General features: G+C 47.9%; 1 non-coding gene across 1 annotated transcript in view; it reads right to left on the minus strand.

The window, feature by feature from the left end:
* Positions 1-122, minus strand: part of LOC126434037 (small subunit ribosomal RNA) — a 1909-nt gene extending 1787 nt beyond the window's left edge. The window contains exon 1 of the ribosomal RNA XR_007578931.1: positions 1-122. This exon is cut by the window's left edge and continues 1787 nt beyond it. This is a non-coding gene — a ribosomal RNA (small subunit ribosomal RNA).
* Positions 123-12500: the final 12378 nt, after the last annotated feature.

Genomic DNA, 12500 nt, shown 5'->3' on the forward strand with positions numbered 1-12500 from the left:
CTAAGGAACCATAACTGATTTAATGAGCCATTCGCGGTTTCACCTTAATGCGGCTTGTACTGAGACATGCATGGCTTAATCTTTGAGACAAGCATATGACTACTGGCAGGATCAACCAGGGAGCTGCGTCAACTAGAGCTGAGCAGCCGGCCGCCCGGGAGTGTGTCCCGGGGGCCCGCGCGAACACGCAAGCGTCCGCTCAATTATTCTGCAAACAGGAGGAGGCTGAGCTCCCCTGCACAACACACCTCGAAACCCTCTCAGGTCCCGGCGGCGCGCAGCGCCGTCCTAAGTACTTGGTCGGGTTCGAGAGAGGCGCAATCGCCCGGAGTTAGGCGAGTAGACGCTTTAGGTGCGACCACCCGTGCTCCCAACTGAGCTTGCCGCTGCCGACAGAGGCCCGGGAGCGTGCTGTCGTGGCATTGCCGGCGGGAGACAACACGCGCCACCTACGGTGACCGGCAGCTCCAACGCCAGCGCCACAGAAGGACAAAAGCCCCACTTGGGTGCCGAAGCGAACTCTCCCAGCACAGCGCACGCGCCAACACGTCCGCACAGCTGCGATACAAACCACCTGCGAGAACCGCTGGGGCGACCGAGCAGCAGACGGCGTCGCGGCGCCGAGCGCCGGGCGGCGGCGCATCCTCAGCGCACACAGTCCTCAATCGGACCAGCACACTGCAGATGGCCACCGCGCTTCGCACCGGGCCCGCGAGGACCTACTTTGGCCGCAAGGCGCCGCGAGCAGGGGGCGCCGGCGCGCAGCTGCGCCGCCTGCCGCGTCCGTCGGCCGGCGCGCCTGCCACTGGCCGCCCCCACCAGCCGGCTGTAGCGCGTGCGCCCACGCACCGCGCTGCCAGCACGCCGGGCGGCCCCCCCTCACCGGCCGGGGACGGTCCCACCCAGCCACCGCCGCGTATCGCCTCACACCCAGATCCCCTTTCGCGTTCGTGGGCATGGTGGGTCCCCTTTCACGTTCGTGGGCATGGTGGGTATCCCTGAAACAACCGGTTAATAGCTCGACCGATCGTCGCCAACACTGATTCACCTCTAGCGAGAACAACCGCACCACAACGGGTTACCTGTTGTTCATTTGCGTAACGTCACCAGCAAACGTAGACGTCCATCGCCATTTGCAACGAGTATTGCATGCCTGTGTCAGGTGTCACAACACACTACGTCTGCCCACATAGACGCAACAACATGTGCACGCCTCGAGAACACGTGGAAGGTAGCCCCCGTACGTATGCGGTGTCCATTGCGCGAACGACTGTCAGCCGGCCTCTGCAGGATGTCGCAGATGTGGAACGCGGTGCAACATGCTATCACGGTGTGTGAGAAGAGACGACTACGTCCGAATACACGCTCCACTACATCAACAGACTGCTCATGCTGATCGCCATCCAGGGCGTCCGTTCCTCCCACACGTCTGAATGGCGTACCACACTGCAATCCAGCTCTTATAGGGAGACGACACGTAGCTGCGTGCACAATATTTGGACTGTATGGTCTGCCGTTGCTAGGCGCAGTCGTCGTACGGTCACACATGTGCCACGATGTATCATTCAGTACATACGGACCAATGTGCAGTACAGTTTGTGGGTTTTGCGTACATCGGCGGACAGGTGACAGGCCGTACCACAACGTAGGCTGAGTACGTCGGCATGCGAAGGGCATTGAACATGCAAACTTCTCAACGACCAGCTTGCGAAGGCAGGGGGGAAGGGGGGGGGGCATGTACGTCCTGCTGCTATCCACATTACAGTGTATAGCAGGAGCATGTGGAAAGTCAGCAACACCTGCAAGGTGTTTAACATGACGCGATACACAGGGGACCGGGCAGTGCGAATAGCGAACTATATTGCGAGGGTTGCGGTTAGGCAACACTACACTAATTTAACGAGTTGCATAACAATTACAGAGCAGGTTCAGCGACAACGTGCGTCAGGTTAAGGCGCAATATAGGTTAGGTTGAGGCACAATATAGGTTAGGTTAAGGCACAACATGGGTTACGTTAAGGCACAAATTGGGTTACGTTAAGGCACAACATGGGTTACGTTAAGGCACAACATGGGTTACGTTAAGGCACAAATTAGGTTACGTTAAGGCACAAATTAGGTTACGTTAAGGCACAAATTAGGTTACGTTAAGGCACAAATTAGGTTACGTTAAGGCACAAATTAGGTTACGTTAAGGCACAAATTAGGTTACGTTAAGGCACAAATTAGGTTACGTTAAGGCACAAATTAGGTTACGTTAAGGCACAAATTAGGTTACGTTAAGGCACAAATTAGGTTACGTTAAGGCACAAATTAGGTTACGTTAAGGCACAAATTAGGTTACGTTAAGGCACAAATTAGGTTACGTTAAGGCACAAATTAGGTTACGTTAAGGCACAAATTAGGTTACGTTAAGGCACAAATTAGGTTACGTTAAGGCACAAATTAGGTTACGTTAAGGTACAATATGGGTTAGGTTAAGGTACAATATGGGTTAGGTTAAGGTACAATATGGGTTAGGTTAAGGTACAATATGGGTTAGGTTAAGGTACAATATGGGTTAGGTTAAGGCACAACGTAGGTTAGGTTAAGGCACAACGTAGGTTAGGTTAAGGCACAACATAGGTTAGGTTAAGGCACAACATAGGTTAGGTTAAGGCACAACATAGGTTAGGTTAAGGCACAACATAGGTTAGGTTAAGGCACAACATAGGTTAGGTTAAGGCACAACATAGGTTAGGTTAAGGCACAACATAGGTTAGGTTAAGGCACAACATAGGTTAGGTTAAGGCACAACATAGGTTAGGTTAAGGCACAACATAGGTTAGGTTAAGGCACAACATAGGTTAGGTTAAGGCACAACATAGGTTAGGTTAAGGCACAACGTAGGTTAGGTTAAGGCACAACGTAGGTTAGGTTAAGGCACAACGTAGGTTAGGTTAAGGCACAACGTAGGTTAGGTTAAGGCACAACGTAGGTTAGGTTAAGGCACAACGTAGGTTAGGTTAAGGCACAACGTAGGTTAGGTTAAGGCACAACGTAGGTTAGGTTAAGGCACAACGTAGGTTAGGTTAAGGCACAACGTAGGTTAGGTTAAGGCACAACGTAGGTTAGGTTAAGGCACAACGTAGGTTAGGTTAAGGCACAACATAGGTTAGGTTAAGGTACAACATAGGTTAGGTTAAGGCACAACATAGGTTAGGTTAAGGCACAACATAGGTTAGGTTAAGGCACAACATAGGTTAGGTTAAGGCACAACATAGGTTAGGTTAAGGCACAACATAGGTTAGGTTAAGGCACAACATAGGTTAGGTTAAGGCACAACATAGGTTAGGTTAAGGCACAACATAGGTTAGGTTAAGGCACAACGTAGGTTAGGTTAAGGCACAACGTAGGTTAGGTTAAGGCACAACGTAGGTTAGGTTAAGGCACAACGTAGGTTAGGTTAAGGCACAACGTAGGTTAGATTAAGGCACAACGTAGGTTAGGTTAAGGCACAACGTAGGTTAGGTTAAGGTACAACGTAGGTTAGGTTAAGGTACAACGTAGGTTAGGTTAAGGTACAACGTAGGTTAGGTTAAGGTACAACGTAGGTTAGGTTAAGGTACAACGTAGGTTAGGTTAAGGTACAACGTAGGTTAGGTTAAGGTACAACGTAGGTTAGGTTAAGGTACAACGTAGGTTAGGTTAAGGTACAACGTAGGTTAGGTGAAGGCGCAATGTAGGTTAGGTTAAGGTACGATATACCTTAGGTTAAGGTACAATATCGCTTAGGTTAAGGTACAATATAGCTTAGGTTAAGGTACACGTTGTAGGGAAAGGTGTATTTTGGGGGGGGAGGGGGCGGCAGGTTCGTTGATAGTGATTATCGTAAGTGCATGCCTGCGGGATCATCCGATTTGTCACGTCAGGATGCACTTGTGGCTCATGACAGGCGGCGCTCCGATTCCAAGGTTGTGGCAGATCTGTGTCTTTCATTCCTGCCATTGTTTGTGTACTGTGACAGGAGGCAGTATTGTGATGTTGGGTGCACCCCTGTGTAGGACATGTGTGGGTGTTCGTGGCTTAGCTGAGCAATGGCGGATGTCGGAAGGGTGGGATATTCTGTTTTCTGGGTGGACCTCCCGGTCTGGTTATGATAGTGTGGATTGTGTAATGTGGCGGAGAGGATGCACCGGATGTTCTTCCATGCTGGTGGTTAGATATTGTGTGTGTGCCTGTTAGAGGCAGAGAGTAGTGTGTGATAGTGTCTGGCTGACGTGTGGTTCTCATTGTGTGCAGAGTCTTTCAGCATGTATAGGGACGGTTGTATATATTATCTGTATTCTGATGGCTCTGCATCTATTACTAATCAGTGCCGTGTATACGGTTACTCTGGTTCCAGTCGAAACTGTTCTATCTCTGTACATTAGTGACACTGCGGCTCCACTATGTTGCCGCCCCTGTCGGCCGTTTCCCCCAGTGTGTGGCTAATGATTATCAGCAATCAGTCTATTAGTCAATACCGGTAGTGTGACGACGTGAAATGTCCGGGATGGGGGAAGCTACACGCTTCCCGTGGGTCAGGGCCTAGAAAGACTCTTCCCACGCAGGAGGCTCGGACTGTCATTACTCTTCCGAGAAATATATTTGCCCAGCGTTTTTTGCGACTGCGAGTGCGACGCGTACGAGTACCGACATGGATGGGGCGCTTCCTAGCTGATCGCTCAGCATCGGAGAAATATATTTGCCCAACGTTTTTTGCGACTGCGAGTGCAACGCCCAAGGGTACCGACGTGGATGGGGCGCTTCCTAGCTGATCGCTCGGCATGGGAATCCGTACAGTGAGCAATGCGATCGCGTCTGTAGCTTGTACGTGGTACAGCTCGCAGCTCATGTATAGGGACAGTATTGTACATGGCTTTTCTGGGTCGGGTTTCCCCTTGCCAGAGGTGGATTATCGTCAGGGATCCCCGAGCCTTCGCTCATACTCCCTTCAAATCCAACCCATGTATCCACTACCCAACTCCACCACAACGAAGGAAACCAGCTTGGAAAAACTACCCCCTTTCTGGGGGAATGGACCTTCCATTTGAAGAGCGCCTTTAGCCACCCTATTGGGTGCCCACGGGGAACCACGTGGAGGCAGCGCCGCCACTGCTGATGGCGACCCTATTCATCAGCAGTATAGCATCCACTTACAGCATGTTCGTAATAAGGAGGTGCTCAGGGGGACAACCTGTAGTCACCAGGCTGGCCACGCCCACATGCTGTCGATCGAGAGTTTCCCAGGATCTCAGCCAGTCTCTGTCAATATATTTGTTCCTTTTCCCCTCCGACATACCCTTCTCGCCACTGGTGTCCCAGGATACATGTAGAGGCATCATCGGTGGTTCTGAGAGGAAGCTCGTCACCCCTCCACACTCAGCCATGTCTCCTCCAAGTGCGCAAGATATCAGGGCTGTTTCGGAATCATGGGTGTCCTTCTGTGCATTACCAGTAACGTTCCCATGATGTCTTTGGTCGCTTTTCTGAATATCCAGAGAACCTAGATATTTTAAGCCAGGTCACTGAGGATCATGGTAACTTCTCTGATGTCAAAAGCTTCCTCAGCAAATAATTTGATTGCTGAGTAGCTCTCTTTAGTTTGGAGCAGTGTTTGTTTACTCCTGAAGGATTCAGGACCCACTGCCTCAATGAGCTTACCTCTGGGCTCTGCATATTGTGTGCAGGTGTAAAGTATGTGGTTTGTGTCTTCTTCTTCACCACATGTACATCTGGTGCTTTCCTCTATACCCAGGTCGCAGATCTTCTTTTTCAGCCCATGGTCTGTCAGTAGGCAGGTTAGGGAGTATGGTGGGATTATAGCCCTCCGCCAGCCTTTCTGCCACATTCCCACATCTGGTACCCAGTTGTATGTTTCCCTTCCAGTCAGTCCCTGGTTCCATCTGTTCTGCCACTCCTCCTGCAACATAAACTCTATTCTTTTTTTAGTACTACATCTAGGATTTTGCCCAGCAATATTTCTTGGAGCTTGGAACCCGGCAACCAGGCCAACCACCTCATGTCTTGCGTAGTATAGCAAGGCTGCCTTCACTACCTCTAGGTCCAGTGGCAAGCTTCCCGTTAACACCTGTAGGGCATCAGTTGACACAGTCCTGCAAGCTTTGGTCATCTGCAATAGAAATGGCCTTTGTATTGCGTCCAGTATCCTTTTTACATACCTGTGCTTTGTGCGATGTGCCCATGCTGCTGCACCGTATCTACAGACAGAGAGGCATAAGCCCTGGTACATCAGTTTTAGGGACTTCTTTTGCAGGCCCCACTCTGTTCTAGTAACCCTCAATAGCAAGCCTGAGATGGCACCTAGCTTTCTCTGGATGTTTTTCACATGTGGTGTGAAAAGGAGTCTTTCATCAAGGGTTACACCCAGGTATGTGGCCTCTGAGACGAATTTTATGTTACCCCCCTCGAATGGGATTATTGGCGGTCTATTCCTGTCAAAACTGCCTTTGATGGTCATGGCTACTGTTTTGTGTTTGGATATCCCTAGCTTGTTCTTTTTGGTCCATTCGCTTACCTCCTTTAGGGCTCGCATTGCTCGGTCTTCTACTTGTTTACGGCTCTGTCCCCTAACGATAATGGCTAGGTCATCAGCGTATGCCACTTTTGTCCATTGATCACCCTCCTTCTCGTTTACTATCTCGTCGAAGACAAGGTTCCATAGGAATGGGCCACAAATGGAGCCTTGTGGGCATCCCTTGGTGACTGTTTTCTCTACACATCCGGCCCTGTTATTAACTACAACTGTTCTGTTCTTAAAATAGTCCACCATCAGATCATAGAGGTTACGTGGGCACTGGATTTCTCTTAGGCGTCTCATGACACTAGGCCACCAGAGGTTGTCGAAGGCGCCTGCTATGTCTACAAAGATAACCACTACATACTTTTCATCACATTGAACGTTGCTAAGGAGCTGCCTAATGGCCATTTCAGTTGAGGCACCTTTACGGAACCCAAACTGGTTTGGGGCCTTGAGCCCTGATTCGTCATACAACTTGTCAAGGCGATTTACGACTAGGCGTTCTAAGACCTTCGCTATGATAGGGAGCAGGCATATTGGGCGGTATGACTTTGGCTCATCCCTGGGCTTTTCTTCTGATTTGAGCAGAATGCACACATTACCCTTTTTCCACTCATCTGGGACCTTTCTTTCCTGCAGACAGCTGTTATATAGGTCCACCAGGAGATGGGGACTCGTGTGCCAGACCCTCTTTATTATTTTGTCATCAATTTCATCTGGGCCTGTCGCTTTGCCTGGTTTACAGGCCTTTATAGCAGTCCCTATTTCCTCTGGCGTGAATTCAGGGTCTATGTCACTGTTTTCGTAATCCTCGTTGGCCATCTTCACCAACTGCTGCTCGACAGTATCCTCATCTGCATTGTCATCAGGAAGCAGGCTCTGTAGCAATGACCTTATGGTCTCCTTCCATGTTATTGTTGTAGTCTGGTCTGTGACTTTTACGTTACTCAGTACATTTTCTGTGCCGCGTTTTGGCCGGATTACTTTCTTCACTATGGCCCAGGGGTCATTCTGATCACAGTCAGATACCCACTTTTTCCAGGTCTTCTCTTTGGCTTGGACGATTTCTCTGTTATATTTGTTTTTCGTCCTGTTGTAGTGCTGTTTTGCTTCTTCTGTAGCAGTGTGGTTGTTACTTCTCCGTGCTCGCTGTAATGTACGTCGTGCAGATATGGTGTCACGCCTCAAGTCAGCAAGAGTTGCACTCCACCATGGAACTGGGTTCTGCACACGAGTTCGCTTTCTCATGGATCTGCTGCAGGATTCATAGATAGCTTCCTGCAGTCTGGTAGCCATTCCATTTACACCGTTTGTCCCCTGTGGCCAGTTCTCTGTGGACTTGACAAGCTGTTTGTCAAAGATGGGCCACTTTGCAAAGTTTGTGTTATATGTCGCCAATTTCTCTGTCTCTCTCCTCCTTTGGGGTGCTTTGATATTGTATGTTATAGCCCTGTGGTCACTTGATGTCCATTCCTCATGAATCATCCAGTTGCACAGAGCTCTGGCTGCTGGGGGAGTACAGATTGTCACATCGATGTTGCTTTGTCCATTTGGGCCACAGTATGTTGTGAGGTCTGACATTTCGTTCATCACTATTAGTCCTCTTTGTGCGATGAAGTCTTCAAGCATTCTGCCCGCTTCATCTGTCATGGAACTATACCAGACTGGTGAGTTTGCGTTCGAGTCCAGTCCTACTATGACCGGTTTCCCTTCTAGCTGATCCAGGAGAGTGTCTAATTTTTGCAGGAATTCGTCTATAGGTGCCCCATATTGGCAGTATATACTGGCTATGTACATTTCCCCAAATTCTCCGTTAATGCTGGCGACAGCCATGTGGGTATTGCTGAAATTTGTCAGCTGCATAGCTGTTATCACTTGAGATCTGGTTGCTATTGCTGCCTTTGGTGGACCATCTTTAGAGTTGTACATAAGTTGGAAATCTGATGGATATCCACCTACGATATTATTGAGACAGTAGGGCTCTTGGATCAATAGCACATCTATGTTTTCCTCAAGGATTCGGTGCGCCAGTTGGTCTGGAACTATCCTTGCTCTTTGCCCATTTATCTGTAATATTTTTATGTCTCTGTACTGTGTTCCTGTCTGCATTCTTCTTCCTCGTTGTGGCACTCCATTGTTGTTACTGTCCATAGTCAGTTCTACTGTTTTGTATTGTCTTGATCCTGATGTATTCTGGGCATGTTTTGTCAGTCACTGCGTGAGTATGCGGCTTCTTCGCACGCTTGCAGTTTGCACATTGGGCCTGTTGGTTCTTTTTTGTGCATTCTTTGAAAGTGTGTCCTGATTCTGCACAGTGGCCGCAGGTAGTTTCTGCATTTTTACACTTTGCTGCTGTGTGTCCATGACCCTGGCATTTAAAGCATCTGCTTATATTGTTATAGTCCTGCACTTTGTGAGAGGTGCAATTTATGTAGACGCGACCTTGTTTAGACAGACTGTTCCACACCTTTGTTGTTACTTCCAGCACTAGGTTTGCCTCTTCCCTGTTTCTCGGACCAGTCTTAAACAGTACCTTGGTACCCTCCATAACCTCCTCCCTCTGAATGTTAAGTCTTGCGAGGTTTCTCTCGTATAGTTCCATTTTCAATTCCTCCTCATTTGTGTTCCTCGGAACATCAAAGATTATTATCTTTGGGTTTCTCTTCTTTGGATCTGAGACTGTTAATCCAGATTGTGTTACTGCACCACACTTCCTGATTTTATCAACGTCCTGGTCATTAGGGACTTCGAGGACAATGCCATTTTCTCTGGTCTTCTTGCATCTTGATATGCGAACATCCTTCAGCGATGTTGAAATAAGGTTTCTTACAGTTTCTTCGACTTCCTCTCCAGTTTTCTGATAGCCTTCTGCTGGCTTGATCATTAGCACTTTCGAATGTTGCGTTTTCATGGGCTGTTGTTTAGGTGCTGGTTTGGCAGCTGCCTTGCTGGCATAGCTTTCGACCTCTGATGAAGCATTTGTTTCCAGGGTCTTCACGCACCTTAGCTCTGTTTTGAGTTCTAGGATCTCCATCTGATACTTCTTCAGTATCTGTTCGTATTCAGATAGCTTCCCTAGAATGAATCTTTTTTGTCCATTGTTTATCTTGTTTGTGTCATTAAAAATGAAGGCTTCCATCTCTTCCCTGATGTTCACCATTTCCTGGAGATCTGAGCATCTTCCTGAGTCCTCCTTGTCTGTGGTGACCACAGAGTTTGCACCAGGTTCATTTGCTGCTCCGAGACTCTCTTTGCTGAGCCCCATTTTGGGGCAGTTACTCTGGTACACTCAGTCCTTTAGGCCGTGATATCGCTATAGGGCGTTAATGGCTCATAGACAAGTCGATTAGTCGATTCTCACCGCCCAACACACTATCCTATCTACTAAATGTGTTGCCTAATCTATCATAGAATTACGAGATGTAACGAAGAAAAAAAAAAAAAAAAAAAAAAAAAAAAAAAAAAAAAAAAAAAAAAAAAAAAAAAAAAAAAAAAACCTAAATGCCTAACCTATAGCACAAGAGACATCTTTAAACACTAAACACTGGTTTGAAAAGAGAAGGAAGTAAGCTACAGAATGATATTCACAATGGTTATCTGCTATCTGCTAAATACGTGGCCTAATCTATCATAGAATTACGAGATGTAACAATACATTTTGCACTGCTTTTTGCTACACTCGTGACTTAAATTTATGTCATTTTAGTTCCTCAGACTTATTTAGCAAGTGATGGAAAGCAAGATCATATTAGAACTAGGGGAAGACTACACTATCAATATATTACCTAATAAAATTTTAAGAGCTACTGTATCGGTAGAAAACTTTCAGTTTTCTGTCACTGCTCGTATGCACGCGCACGCTGGCTACTCAGCACGCACAAGATTCCTTATAAAACCTAAATGCACACACAAGATTCCTTTTAAAACCTAAATGCCTAACCTACAGCACAAGAGACATCTTTAAGTACTAAACACTGGTTTGAACTAAGAAGGGAGTAGGCTACAGAAAGATATTCACAATGGTTATTTGTAGCTTTGGTAACGGCATGAATTTTGCCGATTACTGTATCCACATTCCGGCAAGCTGCACGGTACACACGACATCACTTCCACAGGCCTTAACCCTAAACTAACACAGCCAAAAACAGAAGTAACAACCTATCATCTACGGGAAAATTTGTTTCTTAAATAGTAGCGGGTAGCGGAAGGAAAAATCGGATGCGCACGCCTCCCAGCCGAGTGGTACGCACTGCTCCACTATTTTAATTTCAGTTACTAACTTTACAAGCCATTGGCACCGAAGAAGACATTATGTGATGATAGAAGGATCTTACGTACTAGAACAATATTTATACATATACTTTTGGTGAGTTGGCAGCGGCAGGGGGCAAATTTACGTGAACCCGCGATTAGGCATGCGGGTACTATCGCTCACACTGGACAAAAGTGGCTGCTGTTCGGCAAGTGCGAGAAAGACCTAGCCTTTTCTCGCTGGGGATCGAGAGGGTAATAAATGGACTTCTAGACAGTGCACATGGCATTTACTTTCAACTTATTCCTATATTGGGTAACAAATTCTTAACCGCGTGAAGGACTGCGGACTATGACAGAATACAGAGGATATGTCTTAATCCATGGAGGGAAAATACTTCTTAAACTGCTCCATTTGAGAGGGGATTAAGCTGGGTACACGGCCCTGATGCTCGGTTTTTGCTCGAGAAGGCGCTGGCCCTGTTAATACGAGTGACCAGACACAGCGCGGCACGCGCGGCTGGACGGCAACGCGTGTGCGCGGCCGTAGGGAAAACCGATATAATTGTTAAATCTTGAAAGAGACACCCTAATTTTCCTACGTCGTCTGATGGAGCATGAGGACGTTTACAAACCGATGGGCTCGGATTTTTTCCTCCGCCCGGTTTTTGGGTGAAAATCGGCAACTTCCGGTCGCCACGTGGTTACCACGTATTCTTCGCTACGATTGCCTGTAACTTTGAAACTAACAAAGGAAGAGACAGTTTTTTAGGCACTATCTGATAGAGAAAGACTCCAAGAATACAGCCGTGTGCTTGGATGCTAGCTAACCCCTTGCACTGGACGGATGGGAACGGATTTCTAAACACACGCGGAACGCGCGGAAGACAAAGGGCAGCTCATGACCACCAAAAGAGCAGTTCCTGGGAGCAGTGGACCACTTTACCGTGCATTATCAACTGAAATACGGTTAATTACGCCCATTCAGTCCCACTCAGGTGGAAAAATCCCCGAAATTTAGGTACATCACGAGATTAGGAAAACATCGATAATTGGAGAAAAACGGATAAAAATACCTGTTGGATGATGCTGGTAATGCGTCAGCGACGTTGCACGATGTAGTCTGCGTCGATGAAGCACTTCACAAACACCAGAAACTCCATACATATACAGAAAAACACGGAAATTTCGAATTTCGAAAATGTCACGACAACTAAAAAACGGTAAGAGCGACGGCAAAGAAAATTCTACACACGTTGTATGGTCACGACGCGAAGCACTGTGCCAAATTTCAGCTCTTTCGCACACGTTTTTCCCACCCAAAACGCCGAAAGAACGAGAGCGCACGCGAGGCTCGACCGCACGCGACGAGGACGCGGGAATGTCGCATATTGGACATAACTCTTCATGAAACGCAAGTTATAGGTGTGGATTGCACATTACGACTGCGGGAAACTTCCGCCGTTCATCCGCTGGCGTTGCGAGTTTGGCGGTTGGGGTGGGGCACGAGCGGGTGCGGGTGGTGTGATTGCCGGTCCACGACTTCGTGCGGCAGAGGCACTGGCGTTTGGGTGCTGTGGTCGACACAGGCTGCATGCTTTGTGGGTGGCGTCGAAAGATGGGCACTGTGGGCCCATCGATGTCTTAGTCGGCTTGGCGTCCCATAGATGGCGGTATCGTCGTTGCA

Source organism: Schistocerca serialis, unplaced genomic scaffold, assembly GCF_023864345.2.
Source record: "Schistocerca serialis cubense isolate TAMUIC-IGC-003099 unplaced genomic scaffold, iqSchSeri2.2 HiC_scaffold_118, whole genome shotgun sequence".
Lineage (NCBI taxonomy): Eukaryota > Metazoa > Arthropoda > Insecta > Orthoptera > Acrididae > Schistocerca > Schistocerca serialis.